Source organism: Egretta garzetta, unplaced genomic scaffold, assembly GCF_000687185.1.
Source record: "Egretta garzetta isolate BGI_Z169 unplaced genomic scaffold, ASM68718v1 scaffold94, whole genome shotgun sequence".
Lineage (NCBI taxonomy): Eukaryota > Metazoa > Chordata > Aves > Pelecaniformes > Ardeidae > Egretta > Egretta garzetta.
In genome coordinates, this window is record NW_009259683.1 from 2,019,249 (window position 1) to 2,034,764 (window position 15,516).

A 15,516-nucleotide genomic window follows, 5' to 3' on the forward strand; every position below is an offset into this window, starting at 1 on the left:
GGGAAAGAGGTAAGCAGTCTCCAGAGAAGGTGATTCAGAACACCTAGGCTTGATGCCTAAAGTAGCGATTATACATAATTTCCTATATATATGAACGTATACAGGTTTGATTCTCTGCTGAGACAAATTTTAAACTTCAATAAAGTAAAAGTTGGTTCAACCTCCTTTTTTTCCCATTGGTAGGAGTCCCATGATTCCGAATTAGCATAAAACTAAAAATGTTCATGCTAATCTATGGTAAGAACTCTTGCCAAAGATTATTTTGAAGTCAATTGTTGGAATTATTAAAAGTGATACTGCACAGAGATTACAAAATGTATGTGGCTCTTAAATCAATGCTTTGGATCTCGTAGTCCTGAGAATTTTGCAGCAGTCAGACAGAATGGCAAGACTTGTGTTGTATGCTGTTAGCAACAGCATGGAAAAGGTATAGCATACCTAGGCTTTCCTTCGAAGAAATCTGTAAGCCATACTCAAGCCAGGAGCAACATTTGTAGTAGCTTAAACAATAGCAATCTGTTAACTTCTGAACTGTACACCAGCCAACGTGTCTTTAACCACATCATTTTCATTTCCCTGGTTCATCATTTATTATGAACAGAGAAGCATCCACTTCTAGTATAAGATAGGCAGTATAGCAATGACACATCGTATTTGTCTGAGGTGACCTCAGATAGTAGCATTTCTGCCATTTTAATGGACAGCAGTGAAAATGAACTTTGCACACATTCCAAAGGTAGGGAATTTAGGGCTTATCTGCACAGGAAAGTTACTGCATAGTAAACCTCATGCCAATGGAGATGAGCTGACAAAGGAGTTAAGGAGATAAAAGTAGGAACAGATTCTTCAGCATTTTGCCTTCTCTGGATATCTGTGTGGGAGCTGAATAGAGAGGTTCAATTCTGCCCCTAATAAATGTTCAAAGTGAATGCCAATGCACTACCTGCCTATAAACACGCCAGTGATTCTGCAGACTGAGAACAGGTTGTATAAAGACAGCAGGCTATGTTCCAATCTGTTCATACCAATGTCATTTTTGTTTCCTAAACTGAATTTTCTGCAGGACAAAAAAGGCAGTATTCGTAGACCTTCAACACATGGAGGAATACTTTGTTCAAAGGTTCTAGGAATTTTGCTTGGTAAGGAATAGAAATGTTGATGTGTTCTTCCAAAACAATTAAGCGCAAATTTCTGAAGCATGTCAAGCACTCTGAAGCTGAGCCTCAAGTTTGAAGTTTTATGGGTTCATAAAACTACATCCATGCTCACAGGAGTTTTACAAGTTCCATTTGACTTTGTGTGAACATTTGTAGCCAGAGAACCACATTCCTTCCAAAAATCTACCCATTCTTTTCTGACAGGATCCAGAAACCTTCTGACTTTCAGCACATGTAAGAGTTATGTGTAGAAAATATAGATTTCAAAAGCACTGATATCTTGTGCACTGAACGGTCATATTCCTTCTTAGAACCCGTGGCTGGAAATATGTTATGTAGCTTTGAAATTCATGATTTTGTAAATGACTCGGATGAAAAGTAAAAAGAAATTTCAGGATAATAGTTGAACAGCTCATTATCATATCCAGCTTTGAATGTTTTTTAATCAATGAAAATTTTGAGATGGAAATTTCCATTGCCTTGTCATACTAGAAATTGAGTTTATCATCAGTTACTTTACTTTTTGGATAAATCATGGAAGGCTGGTTGACAAAGTCCCTTGGGAGGTAGTTCTAAAGGGCAAAGGAGCCCAAGAAAGCTGCACGCTCTTGAAGAAGGAAGTCCCGGAGGTTCAAGAACAGTCCTCCATCCCCGTGTGCTGAAAGTTGAGCTGGTGGGGAAGAGAACTGGCCTGGCTGAACAGAGAGCTTTGGCTGGATCTCAGAAAAAAAGAGGAAAGTCTATGACCTTTGGGAGAAGGGGCAGGCATCTCAGGAAGACTACAGGGATGGTGCGAGGTCATGCAGAGAGAAAACTAGAATGGCTAAAGCCCAGCTAGAACTGAAATTGGTCAATTCTGTGGAAGATAATGCAAAATGTTTCTGTAAATATATTAACAATGAAAGGAGAGCCAAAGAGAATCTCCATCCTTCACTGGATGCAGAGGGAACCATAGTGACAAAGGATGAGGATAAGGCTGAGGTACTTAATGCCTTCTTTTCCTCAGTCTTTAACAGCAAGGTCAGTTGTTCTCTGGGTACCCAGCCTCCTGAGCCAGAAGACAGGGATGAGGAACAGAACAAAGCTCCCATGATCCAAGATGAAATGGTTAGTGACCTGCTCAGACAATTAGATGTGCATAAATCTATGGGGCTGGATGGGGTCCACCCAAGGGTACTGATGGAGCTGGAGGAGGTGCTCACCAAGCCCCTTTCCATCATCTGTCAGCAGCCCCGGATGACTGTGGAACTTCCACTTGACTGGAGGTTGGCAAATGTGACACCCATTTACAAGAAGGGCCGGAGGGAGGATGGGGGAACAGCAGGCCTGTCAGAGAGAGTAAGAGTTAAGATCATGCACGCCTAATGGAACCCGATGCTTTTGGTCTTCACCAGAACTTCCTCCATTAGCTTTCACATACCACGCTGCAGACAGAAAACAAATGAGGACAGAATACAGCCGACTGTATGCAGCAGGCACTTGCAGGAGATAGAAGATCTTTCTGCATCTAGTCCTGAACTGGGATCCTGTTGCACATAATTTGGAGCAGTGACAGTTCACAGGGTTAGAAGTCCATACCATGCTCTTAGATGGAGGCATAACAAATGTGAGACTGACTACCCTCTTCAATAAATCCTGTTTAACATCACTGACTTTAAAATCAGTATTTCTTTCCCCAAAACCCAGCATGTCAGTGGAGCTCTGCTAGATGCTTCCCACTCACCATATCATGCTGTGATTTTCTACAGCTTATCTCACATCCATAACTCATCTTCTGTATTTTACTTCCAAATGAAATGAAAAGTGAAAAGAAGGGAATTGAATTTGATCTTTGTTGGAGTCTATTTAATGACAGCAGAGTATTAGAGAGAACTAGTCAGAATAACCTTTAAAGATCTTCTTGGCAAACTCACAGTCACTTTCGGCTTGGTGAGTCGTTCAAGATTTCAATGCACCTGGACATGTGTAGAGTTCAAAATTCACTGCAAAAATATCTGATATTGTGATATCACTATAGTTTTCCTAGGAAAATGTAAATTACCTGTTGAGCTATACAAGCAAGAACACAAGTTGTGGGGTTCCCTCATCTTTACCTGGAACTAAGAAAAATTTGAAAACATTAATTTATTCGTTAACACCATACATGCATAGGCACAGATAATGTTCCTCTCCATTACGTTACAACAGGTTAGTAAAAAGAACAACTAATACATTGCAAAAGTTACCAAAACTTACTGTGAAGATTTAAAAATATTTATGGCACAAATTAGCAAAACCATACTCCTTTCATCTAGCCTATTCAAAATTTCTTGACTAGGCAGTGTGAGAAGATCGCACAGACCATGAAGAAAGAAGCTGTATAGGATATTAAAATGTAATAAAAATGCAAAACAATGAACTACTTAGGATTATACTGCATAGTAGTTAGCCATTATTAATTACTTAAGTCTAGAAGCTCTGTGAAATATGTATAACACCAAAACAAAGTCTTCATTCGTCATTTTTTTGAAGCTCATCCAGAATCTGAGCTTTATGGAAAATGATCTTGAAACATTCATTTTTACAGTTAGAGTTTTATGCTGAAATCATGATAGCATAAAATGAACTGAAAGGTCTACTTGATAGGCTGGTCTGGTGGTTATGTTTTTTTCCACTAGTTTTGCTTTGGTTTGGTAATTTTATAATCCAGATTAGAGAAACAGGTATAAGTAAAGATAAGATCATATTCGTATAATGACTTTGGAGTGAAGAGCACAGAGGTATGAAATAAGAGCTTTTTATGCTAAAGTCAGATTAAACTTGAAAATGCAACATTAAATTAAGAAACAGGTTCCTATGATGTTCTTCTCTAAATGTAACTGGAAAATGCAAACCTCCAAATTCTGATTGCAGAAAAGAAATTATTCAGCAAAAGAAAAGCTGCTATGACCTGGCTCTCTGAAATGAGACCTTGGCCCCTATTAAATCAAAAGTGAGAAGCCCAGGCTGCCCCTTTAGATCTTGCAAATTTGAAAGGAAGTGATTTAGCATGTTTCTGACACTGAAAAATTCTCATGCTAAAAATAGCTTCACACAGCATAGCAACAGGCACAAACATACACAAGAACAGGAAATTAAATCGTAACTAAGAGACTAAAGGACCTCCAAGAGCACTTTTCACACGTGCTCTGAAAAAAACCTCCAACTACCTGGGTAACTGTGAGTGACTTCATGCACTGACCTATCATTTGCCACATTTCACCTCAAACTGTGTAGTGATACGCTAGCGTAAGAGATTAAAAGATGCAGCTGAGAGTCAGCTTTGCTCCTCATTTTGCCCGTGAGCTGATAGGCAACCATGGGCAAGTCACAAAAGCCAACACATAGTGGGTTATTAATTTTAATAACCTGCTGTACAGTTTAAGGCACCGTGCTTCACAAATGCATATGAGGCAGTATATCACCTCCAAATACAAACCAAGGTCTTCAGACCTTGCGCCTGGTTTGCTATCATAACTCTTATTTGGAAATCGTGACTCCTTTATGACTCTGCTTTCTTATAATTACACTGATTTGTCTTTATTAGCATTTTAGGTATGTGTTATTGACAAATATAGCACTGATTGAATTAATATTGGACTAAAAATGCATGATATTAGCAAATACATGCCCACACATTAATATGCAAAGGATAGAAGTCTGCAGCACTGTTATGAGAAGTCCCCAGCACAGTGGCATTTGCTAACAGCTTATATCGAGCACAGAAATGGAAAAACAGCATAAAAGTCTGTTATAATTTTGTCTATTTGGACAGGTTCCTGAACCAAAACCTGTACATCTTTCATCTCAGATGAAAGCCCTTTAGCTATTACTTATGCTCCACTATACATCATTTAAACATAACTATATATCAGCCAGCAAGGCCTTACTGATGAGCACAGGTTTGCTTTCTTTTAGATCAATTACATCACAGAAGTAGTTGACAATTGAGCTCATGTGTCTACCATGTGACGTCAAAAGTGTGCAATACAAGAGAAGAATCATTCACCAAAAGGTGAATAATCTTATACGGTTAGCAGCTCTGCACAGAAAGTAGGAAGGCTTTGATAAGCCAGTGCAAGAAGCAGAGATCATTCTGAACGCACATCCTTTCTACGTGCCCATCAATGTCAATGTCAATGCCAGACCTTCACGCTAACAAAGTAGTACACAAGTTTAGTCTTGTTTAAGCATGGCTGCATAAATGACATGCCTAATAATTGCTGAATTCCGCCAAAGAAGCCAGCTCACACAACGTACAGCTTATGTCAGCTTTACACTGTATTTGAACTGACTGAAGTGAGCAGATGGTGCCAATCTGGTGGGAGACAGGAGTGGCACAGGCAAGGCTGATCTGCCATAAAGCCTCCAGGTTCACCTGCCAAGGTTTTCTAAATGCACTTGAACCAGAAGAGAGAGGAAGGCAGATTGGGACTCTGTGCCACAGGACCACAGTGCTTTTCATCTAGTGCTAGGATCTGCAAGGGCAGATTTACGTTATCATGCAACCACAACTTTAGCTAAAATCTCTGCTGCCTTCATTCTGAAGTGATGTATTGATAAGAAAAATGGCTGTTAGAGAAAAGAAGATTACAGAACAACCCATCAGGGAGGATTCAGCACATAAGACGACAGAGGCTGGAATTGAAATACATAGTGTCTTATAGCTGGAGTGATAGAGTCTATTTTTCTTGCTTTCTCTTCTTTTCCTCTACTGTACTGAACACCATATTTCTTCTCTGCCTTTGGCACCTCCCATAAATGTAAAACATCCTCTCTCTGTTCCTGCAATAGTACTCTATAAGAGAGAAAACGAAGAAATATGAAATTAAATATCCACACAAAGCCATTAATGTCCTTGTACCACTTAGGCATCTCTGCCTTAACAACCTGTTTGAATAGTACATAAATTGTGTAAGGTATTGGCAGGAACATGGGAGAGGGTGGTGTCATTTTATTCTCAAGGCATTATTTGTCCTTTCTGTTTATGTTCAATTTATTACCACCTCTCCAGCAACCCATTCTTAAAGGGGACATGACTGTTCTGAATTGTTCAAGATGGGTGACCTTGGCACAACTGCAAAGCAGTTAGATGACAAGTGCCTGTTCATTCACCCTAAAAACAAGTTAATGAGGGTTAACACACTCCCCTCAGCTAAAATCCCTGCCCAGAGCTAACAAAAACCTCCATTTCCTTTTGCTGGTAGGACTGACCTTCTGACGAGCCAGGCTACAAAGTTAATGCTCAGGCATGAGAAGAGGGGAGGGAAAAAGGGGATGGGATGGGATGGCAAAACCAATAACCACCATTTAAGCATGGGTCAATGGCCAAAATTGCCAGAGATCAAAGCCATTGAGGCTGAGCTTTTCTGACTCCTTTTGACTTCACTGAAAGCTGAAATGCACGTAGCATCTGGCAAAGCTAGGTCCCAAGCTTTTTTTTCCTCATCATCTGGTATGTCTCTAAACCTAATGAGCACCTTTAATCTTTTATTCTATTGTTGATTTCTGGGATGTCTGCCACAGATATATCTATACCATCCACTTTTCTTTAGTGTCAGAAAATGCGTTTTTATTTAGTGTCAGGGAAGAAAAAAGATCAAAAAAATGCATTTTAAACATTTTCTGAAGTTTCAATGTCATTCCCAGGTAGCAGTTAATAGATAAAGTATTATTTCCCCCCCCCCAAACAGCAAACTCAGCAGAACTACTGTAGACAACTGCCTGCAGATTGGGAGATATGATGTTCCTTAATTAGCATGGGTTATGTGTTACCTTGAAGTTCATAAATTTGCCTGGATAAAACATTAAAAATCAGCTTTGTCTCCAGTCATGAGAGCACATAATTCCCAAGCCCTTCAGAAATGATCACTAGCACCCATCCATCCATCCAACCATGTATCACTACTACTGTAGACAACTGCCTGCAGATTGGGAGATATGATGTTCCTTAATTAGCATGGGTTATGTGTTACCTTGAAGTTCATAAATTTGCCTGGATAAAACATTAAAAATCAGCTTTGTCTCCAGTCATGAGAGCACATAATTCCCAAGCCCTTCAGAAATGATCACTAGCACCCATCCATCCATCCAACCATGTATCACTTTGTCAGGCCATCTGGACTGAGGGAAACCCTGGAGCTGCTCAGTCCTAGCTTCCTCCCAAGCATTTTTAAAAACAACTTCAGGATTTGAAGACAGAGATTTGATTTCTTCTTCCTTGTTTTTACAGAGCAATGCTCTGGAAAGGCTGGTGCTGATGGCGTTATTCTGACAGCAAGCAGAAAGCTTCATTTCTGTTGCTTGTATTACTTCTGAGGGATTCACTTGTCCTGATCATGGTACTACTAAGCTATCCCTGTCAGCAAGCACTTGTCTTTGAGGTTACAGGTTTTGAAGTCACAGCTTTTTCTAAAGAGCAATTCTTTGCCTTTGAAAATCACAGGGTAGCATCACATGGTGGTTACAAGAGAGAAAGAGAGAAGCTTTAGCCACGTGAGTCAGCAAATTCCCTTTCCTTCTATTGACCAAACAAGAACCCTTTGGAAAAATAATCCAAAGGAAAATAAACTTCAGAAACCAAAATATTCAACAAAAAGGATTTCTGTTCAAAAAGTTAGAAACCACTCGCAGACTTATTACCTGCTCAGGTCTTAGCAGCAGACACTGGACGATAGGAGACCTCGATCCTAACAGTGCCAAGCAGAAGGAAACCCTACAGCCTTTCTGCCCAGAGGCGAGGATGCCCATCCTCTGCCTGAGCCTGCTCATTTTCTGCACATCACAAAGACCTTTCTGTCTAAAGCCTTAATGCCCTTTCACAAGCAGTAAAGCATCAAGTGCAATTACTCCATGGTTTTTTTTTTGCATGGGGCTGCACTGAGATAAAGTAAAGGGAGATGAATGAGGCCTGAACCCAAGAGATATTTCAGTGTCTGCCTGACATCAGAGCAGTATTCGGTTATAACCCCAAAGGAAGGATTCAGTCTCCTAAGGCACAACGTGATGTACTGTCTTTGAAATTTGCTAGCTAGATACAAGTGCTGGTGAATTATGAAGCATTCAACAAGACAAAAACTTATACCGTGGCATTGTGTATTAGTGGTCCTGAGGCCACAATATATTAATGTACGCAAATGAATAACAATAGGTCAGGGAAAGCTTGAGCACACGCAGTCTGAGATAAAGAAACAAATTGCAAAGCTCAGCTTAATAACCACAGGGGGTGGCAGCCAGCCAGGATAGTCCATATGAAATCTTTAGAAAGAATAACTTCTGTCAGACTGCAATTAGTATTAACTCCATCCTAGGTGCAGGGTAACACTAAAGATCTCTTCACACAGTGGTTTCACTCCACCAACATTTCTTTTCAAGGTTATCAATACTACAAGCAGACCAGCGGAGTTAACCTTTTATGCTGAGGCTGACCCCAAAAGAACAAGCTACCTTTTTTAACTTGCCTCTCCTGTTTTCTTATTCCTTTATCTTGGACTGTGATCTTGCAAGGTAGCACAAGCTAACTGGGGTTAGCTTGGGTCATTGGTTAGATGCAAGATCCACTCCAGTACAGTCAGGGTACTTCCTTTGATTTGCAACTAAAGGTGGGTCTGCAACAAAGTCATTCAGCTGAGGTCTGAACTTCTAAGAGCTTAGGAGTGTTGTGATTGAGGGCTTTGGTGTTGACTTTTTACCAGGTCAGAGCTGAACTGTTATTAGGGCATGAGGTTAAGGACACAACGATTCTTGGCTACCTGGATTTGTTAAAATTATCACGACACTCCTGGAAGGGCATTTTTTCCATTAATACACAAAATCCGATCATATGCAATGCTACAGAAATCATTAAAGTTCTCTAATTACTTTCTAAAAGTGAGTGATGAACGTTATAATCCTATCCTCTGATTTATGTATATCATTGCCTTAAAAGTTCATTCTGGGTGAGTACTTCTAGAGGAATAAAAAATAAAGTTATATTCAAAAAGTCCAGGTTTCTGACTGGTCCTCACCAAAAAGAAAAAAAGTGAATTGTTGTTCAAAAACACCACTAGAATTATATTTAAAGATTACAGTTTTAAACTGACCCTGCTGGCTTTAATTTTACTAAAATAATGGATGCAATGAAATATAGAAATAATATCTGGGTAGTTCAAGGACTTGAATGAAACAATTAATGAGATTGATTGCAACTTATTTTATAGCATCAGAAGTTGTTTAGCTCTTTTCCATTTCAGGTGAAGTAGAAATATTTATACACTGTATTAAAAATAAAGCAAGGTTGCAAATACAAAGAGAATGCCTAGGGGCTAATTATTCAGAAGCATGTATCAAGAGTCTAACCAATATATCTAGTACTTTATTTAAAAGTCTATAATTAAAATTAATTTGCTTTTTAGAGATTATATGCCTAAAAGTAGAATAAGCGTTAAAATTCACTCATCAAGAAACTGATTCTGCATTACAAAATGGAAACTATTTATCTGAAATAAAATTTTCCTGTTCTTATGGACTTGTTGAAACAGGCTCAGTCTGATAATATAAGAGAGAAAACCAAAGGTTGAAATAGTGCGATAGATCCTTTGTGGTTTCTGGGAAAAAAACCAAACAAACAGAAGCTGAGATTCTGCTGTCCATGACTTGTCTGCCTTTTGGATGTCAGAAAGTTCAAAGGGTGAGAAAAAGTTTATTTTAAACACTAGAGAATGCCACTGTCTTGGGAGTTTGGATATAGTAGTCCGGTTCAAATAACTAAGAAAGTTATTTCACATTCTTCTAGGCTGTGAAAGAGATGCTTTCCCCAAAGGTTTTCATGTTGTCTGTGTTATCTCATTGAAGAAAAGGTATGAAATAACCATAACTGGCTGTACGTTACGGCCTGGTCTGTCCTTTAATTGAGGATCCTGCACATGCCAAAAATTAGTTTGTGACACAAGGTACATTCAAAGAAGCCATCTGACTGAAGAGCCTTCCTCAGAAATGCAATTTTAAATACATGCAGGGCCCATCAGAGAAAATAGGTATATTTTCCTTCCTGACAATTTGGGCAAGTAAGGCCCAAAGGCAGAAGATAGCAAGGGAAGGTTCACTGTGGCTTTCTAGACATGTTCATTTGCCCTCCATGCCAGGTATAACAGGATAGCATATGAAGCATGTAGAACTGCCAGGCTTAGGGGTCACAGACTGCAGCTGAAGACATCTCCGTGCTTGAAACAAAACAGAAAGTCTAGCATCAACTCAGCTTTGACATCTTGTTTTGCAGCTGAATCCAAGTAATGTAGGTTACAGCTGAAGCCATGATAAAGCTGAGGAAAGGCCCTTGCATAGCTAGTGAAAGTGGATAAAAAAGATGAACGGGCCTGATGACAGACTCCACCAAACCTTGAATTTTCTTATTTACAAATTACCTGAAGGGGAGGCCGCTACACTCCTGAAGTGGACGGGACTTTTATTACTGACTTCAAAATAGTGCAGATTCTCATCCATTTGGCATGTGTTTGTGCTGTCACTGACCTAAAACTGACGTATTTTATTTGAATCCACTTAAGCTCCAGAGTTTAACATCTGCCAAATCCTGTAGCATAAACAAAATACTGGAGTGGATTTTTAAAAATGATAGGAGATAAGCACTGTATTTTTAGAAAGAGTTATTTCTGTCTGCCACCTTATAAATACTACTAAATTGCTAGTTCCCAGAATAGGGAATTTCTTATCTCATTACCATAACATTGCTCTTTTAACTCTACTTAATACGCAGAGAGAAGAAGCAATTGGTTAATATTACTTTCTTGACATAATACCGCATCAGAGCAGGTGCAATTGCAGAAGAGTTATGAATACTAAGTAGAATCGCAGTAAGTTAGTAGATATGTCATTTAAGGCTGTCTTTTTTAATTCAGCTGCATTACTGAGAACAGGAGAGGAAAAAACACCTTACTAGTCTGGTTAATATTTATATCCTGCTATACGGTCCATTGGCATGATGGGATCTCTGTATTCAAAATACCAGATGTCATGGGAGCAGTGCTAGAAGGTAAACAAATTGACTCAGAGATCATATCATATACATACTCAGACACACGAAGCCTGGAAAAGTAGAATATTCAGTATGTCTCTCTCCTAGATGAAACACTTATGATCATCTTTCCTTTGTACACCTCTGAGCCTGTTTGGAGACAGGGTCCAATTACCACGCGATAGAAAGGAAGGCTGATGCGCTATTTTCTGCTAGGCTGTAGCCAGGAGAGCTGATTTAGTGAAGTCAGTGCCACATTCTTACATAGACAAGGCCTTCTCTCGCCTATAAAGAAATCTTTACATTTCACAGACTGCTGCTGAAATCTTCCAGATCAACTGTGGCTAATATCATACTTGCAGCAGAAAGCTTAAACCAGCAAGTATGAGTCCATGTCTGTTTCTCTGGGGCATTATCCCTGCAACCACAGATACTGAATTAAATATTAGCATTGTTAACTCCTCCACTGACAGAAAAGGAGGACTGGTAAAACTATAGCAGTACGTCCTGTGGCGGTACCTCATTTTATGAATGACAGAGCTATGTTTCCTTCCCACTCTTCAGGCTGGAGCTCTGAATGACAAGGTTTTGCTAACTTGACCTCTCTTCTGCATTGAGAGCACTGCAGGAGCTGCTGGGGTTTGGGGCTCATCTTGGTGGGTAGTTTATGAAGTCCCATTTTCTCTTGTTCTGTGCCTCAGGATTGTTCAATCCCAGGAAATGTTACAGATTTTGTGTCAGGAATAGAGCAAAAGAGAAGTAAGGCAAAACAAAACCACTAGAAATTACTCTATAGCATCCTACCAGTGCCTTCAGAAAAAGAGAGGTAACCCAGATGACTCTGACCATCCACCATTCTACACAAAAGTGATTTTTTTTTTTTTATGTTTTTACACTTGGAAAATTTCCATGAATAGCATTTTTCTGTAGACGAAAGGTGACTCGATCAAAATTTGATAGATAACGTAGCAAAAATATTGAGAATTATCTTGCCCATCATCACTGGAACATCTAGGGAGAGATTCCAAGTCTTCCAGAGCTCCATCCATAACCAAAGGCTGAAGGTTGCTAGTATGCTTCATTCCTCTTTTCTACCCCGATCATTTCCAGGGATTTTACTCTTTATATATATATTTACCCTGTGTAACCTGCTTCAGAAAATGCTTAAAGGTCTTCAGGTAAAAAGAGACTGACAACAAATGTATTAGAATAATATTAATATAGGCTTATGGATTCTTACAAATCTTGACACCAGTGTCTCATCTCTGCAGACTTCTGCTGCTGAAACGCTGCCCAGCTGGTGACTCTTTTCAAACCTGCCAGTCAGTTGAAATGAACTTGTTTTCAACAGTGTCCTTGCAGAGAAGATGGAAAGGGTATTCACTTTTCTTCATTATGGAGAAGAAAAATTAAAGCATCCTTTACATTCCCACTTTTCCCAGATTCCTAGATCTTTGCAGCTGTGAGTTTCCAAATCTGTTTGGAAATTTAATTTAAAAAATCCATCCAAAAATTTCTATTTTTATTTGAAACACCTTGGTTTCAGCAATGTGTTGATGAATCCACAGTATGGTTCAGAAGGAACCGTGCTTGGGGTCCTGATGAACTCCTGTATGGACCAGTGGCTCCTGCCATAATTGTACAAGGATGATATTTCCATCAGGTCTGTTCACAATTAGAGATATTGATGGCTTCTGCATCTCCTCACTGCCATTAACATCCTACTCAACTTCACTACCACTCTGTTTTGAAAGTGGCAAGAATATAATTTTTCCTGAGCAGATGCAAGGATCTTATAGTCTGTGGGAATTTTTATGTTTGTAAGTATGTGTGTGTATAATATATACTATATTGTATATGTTTTAATATAATAAATATTAAATATATGTGTGTGTGTGTGTACACATCTTTTTCAGTTTAAACACCAAAAAAAAAAAAACCCAACCAAACAAGTAAAAGGAAAATCTCTAACAGTGGAAAGGGAGGGAAACTGTTTCTTTTCTTGATATCAACTCTGTAATATTACTGCTTCAACTGCTAAACATTTTGATCATTTCCCAGGGGCATAGCACCTTCCATTTCTTTAAGCAGCTCCATTTCTCTCTTGCTTCCTAAGTCACAAGTTCAGTGTAGGTCATTCTTCTAGTCATCACCCTTCTATGACTTCCCTTCACCTTCTGCATCAAGTTCACAAACCTCATCCCCAGGGCACAAGCTGCAATCTGCTAACATCCAAATTCTCATCTCCACTTTCTCTCTGTATTCTACCCTCCTTCCACAATAAACAGTTCTCCTTTACCATTTTGCCTGGTAATTTTAATTTTTTATGCCAATTACTTTCTTCGTTCTTTCTTTTCATCCTCAAGGCATTTTTCATTGAACCTTCCAGCAATGTAGTTGTAGTGGTATTTCACCTGGCCCCATTGCAGGATGCTACCACAAGCGCTGGACAAATTTCACCACAGCTGGCTAGAAGTACTCCATGGAAACACAGACTACACACTCTATGGCATGTGTCAGGGGCTTAAATAGACATGCTTGTAGTTCTAGCAATGCAGGATTCCACTCCTGTGCCAGAAATGGGAGGTACAGTGACTCTTAATGCTGGTTCTCAGGTTCTACAAGAAAAACGCTGTACCCTGTGGTCTCGGCTCATCCCCTCTCTTTGCAGCCTCATGCAGATAATGGAGTCCTCTCTGCCAGAGCAACGAAATGCGTAGCCACATGCCCTATCAACCAGCTCAAGAGAAGGAAAACATGCACAACAGACACAGGAAGTTCTTTACATGAATCCCACAATGCTTTGAGGGTATCCTGGTTATCAGGGATAGATTGTGCACCAGCAGCTGTGCTGCACCATCCCTCCAGTTTGGGTTGTAAATGACTGGGGACATTCAACGAAGTAGGACCTCTGTATAAGTCTGCATATATATGTGGCGCAGCGGTGGGCAAACCTGTAAAAAAACGGCCAAGTTTTAAGCATCACCCTCTGTTCTTTTAGGAAACTGCTGCCAGAGGAAATCTGTGCAGCTCTATGACTTCCCAGGTTGATTATTTGCTGCAAGGAATAGATGGGCAGGCGTGTTAACCATTTGTTACCATATGCATTATGTAAGTAGTTATACTGATGTGTCATCTGTTTGTTATGAAGTGCTACAATGAATGCACTTTCCATTCTAAACATTCAACACTTAAATATTTCCATCCTGGCCCCAAGTAATGCTCCATCTAATCCTATATTCCCTTTCCTGCAAAAGTCATTCCTTCACCATTTTGCTCACAAAGGTGTTTGACACAGTAAGTGATTATGATGGACTCTTCATTACTGACAATTGGTGGGGTTTAGCTGCTCGTGGTTGAAGTCTGCATCTTAGATGTTAGGGCCAGCAGATGGGCTGCAGATGGTAGATCTGCTGCCCTGAATTTAATAGTTGCTGTAGAAGAAATTGTCATGCTAGCTCGCAGCATGGTGGGAGTTTTGACTGTGATATCTGAAGCATCAGGAAGCAACCTTACAAAAGCTGCTGTGATGTAGAAAGTTTAAGAAGCTGTGTTTCAGTAAAATTTAGACTGTTTTAAAGTGGGAGACTCCCTGAGAATATCTTGTTGCTATCGCTTACATAAAACAACATGTGGTCCATTATATATCATATACACGACGTAATCAAATACAGTATGCTTATAATGACTAAATTTCACACTTCAGCTATTGATGCTTTCTCTTCCTATAAATCAACACACAATGTGGGGAGACAGCCAGCTGAGAGACCAAAGCAAAGTCCTGGGAGGTGAGTAAAGAAACACAGAAAGGATGGAAGACATTGTCAACTTCTGTTTGGAAATTGCATTTCTCCAAAGTGAATGTTACTCCAAAAAACTCTCCCTGTAAGTCAGAACCACGATAAATTGGGAGAGAAAGGAAAAGAAAATAAAAGGGAAAAAAACCCCACTGTTTCAACTGCAACGTAAAAGAGCTGCATCAGGAATCCTGATCCACTTTCAGATATAAAAGAAAGCTTCTTCTCAAGAGGGCACTCCTGGTTCCTGCTCTAGACTATTTGTTATGAAGAGCCAGAAATTCCCCTTGTACTTCCAGAGTGGTGAACTCACCTTCTTATCTACAAAAATAGTTGAGGGATCTCAGCTTCAGCATGGAAAGAGGTTATTTTATTATTCTTCCCTTCAGGAATGACCATCCTCTGTTGTGCAGCCTTGGCTTTGCCGCAATTCACTTTATGCCATACCAAGCTTTATCACACCAGGAGTCCTTCTAAAGGAGGAGGTAAGCCCACACGAGGTCCAAATAAAATTCACACTGCCAGTGAAATCAAG